Source organism: Formica exsecta, unplaced genomic scaffold (genome assembly GCF_003651465.1).
Source record: "Formica exsecta isolate Colony F162 unplaced genomic scaffold, ASM365146v1 C16425532, whole genome shotgun sequence".
NCBI classification, from domain to species: domain Eukaryota; kingdom Metazoa; phylum Arthropoda; class Insecta; order Hymenoptera; family Formicidae; genus Formica; species Formica exsecta.
This window is the reverse complement of record NW_021848120.1, coordinates 1-1,501: the sequence shown is the minus strand read 5'-3', so window position 1 is coordinate 1,501 and position 1,501 is coordinate 1. Positions and strand designations below refer to the sequence as shown.

Below are 1,501 nucleotides of genomic sequence, written 5' to 3'. Positions count from 1 at the left end.
TTTCTCTGGCATCTATTATGATTTTTTAATATTTTATTAGGTTTTAGATTTCATTAGCAATCAAAACTAAATTACATATATAAAATTGTGACATATATGATAACTTTCTTTACAATTAAATATTTCAAAAGCTTAAATGGTTTATTTTCGATTGTCTTGAAATTAAAAATTAAAAAATCGAGAGAAGCTTAATATTTTACAAAATTTATACTCACTTCCGCGAAAGTATCGTCATGTTTTTCGTATAATGCGGCATATTAACAAACTTAGAGAACAAAGCTCCAGTCACGAACAATTATCGATTGGATATGCAAATGTCCCTCTCAGGCAAAAAAATATATCAATGTATGTGTTCGTTGAACTTTACTTGAAGTTGGCGCAAGCGCTTGTTGGAACATAATCTTTGTCCGAAGCATTGATCATTACGACAGTACGTCAGATGCGTTCGTGAAACAATCATGACAAATCCGAAATCTGTGTCAAAAAGTGCCGATTCTAAAAACAATAATGATTATAGTCTTCAAATAAATCGATGGTTTCTCAAACCCATCGGTGCTTGGCCGCAAACGGTCGTGACAGGCATCTGGAAGATCATTGTGTTACTACATATTCTCACTTGTTCAACTTTAATATCACTCATAATGGTACCATGTACATACATATGTTATACATATTATTAGAAGAGAGCGATATTAAATTAAAATTGAGCGCGGTGGCACCACTGATTCACAGAATTATGGGCTCGGTAAATTATTGGACATTGGTAATGCGCAGCAATGATTTCCGCGATTGCATACAACATATGGAGACTGATTGGAAGCTCATACGAAGAATCGAAGATCGTGATATAATGCTGCGATATGCCAAATTCGGTCGCTTCATGACAGAAATTTGCGGCGTGATTATGCAAGGCGGCACATTCCTGTTCAGCATAGCTAAAGCGATAAAAACTACAACTATCACTGTTAACAATGAGACTTTCACGATGCATCCGATGACATGTCCGATTTATAGCAAGATCATCGATACAAGATTCAGTCCGGTAAACGAAATTGCATTGGTTATTCAGTTTCTGTCGACGTTTGTAGCAAGTTCCTCTACCGTCGGTGCTTGCAGCTTGGCTGCTGTCTTCGCGATGCACGCTTGTGGTCAATTGAGTGTGCTACATAAATGGCTGCACGAACTTGTTGGGAGTCAAAAAGAGGAAAATCATGAAGCTGAGCGAAAATTAGCTACTATAGTAAAACATCATTTAAGAGTGTTAAAGTATATTATTATTACTAATAAAAAACATACATTTAAAAACAATTTGCTCGAATATATTTTACAACTATACATGTATATATATTTTAGATTTATATCATGCATAGAGAGTATTATGCATAAAGTCTCTTTTGCAGAGTTAATAGGATGCACGATAAATATGTGCTTGCTTGGATATTATTCTATTATGGTATGTTAAAGACATACAAAAATAAATATTTTATTACACTAATAATTT

General features: G+C 34.1%; 1 pseudogene; it reads left to right on the top strand.

Moving 5' to 3' along the window:
* The first annotated feature begins 458 nt into the window (after positions 1 to 458).
* LOC115245170 lies at positions 459 to 1,462 on the top strand (annotated as a pseudogene).
* The last annotated feature ends 39 nt before the right edge of the window (positions 1,463 to 1,501 follow it).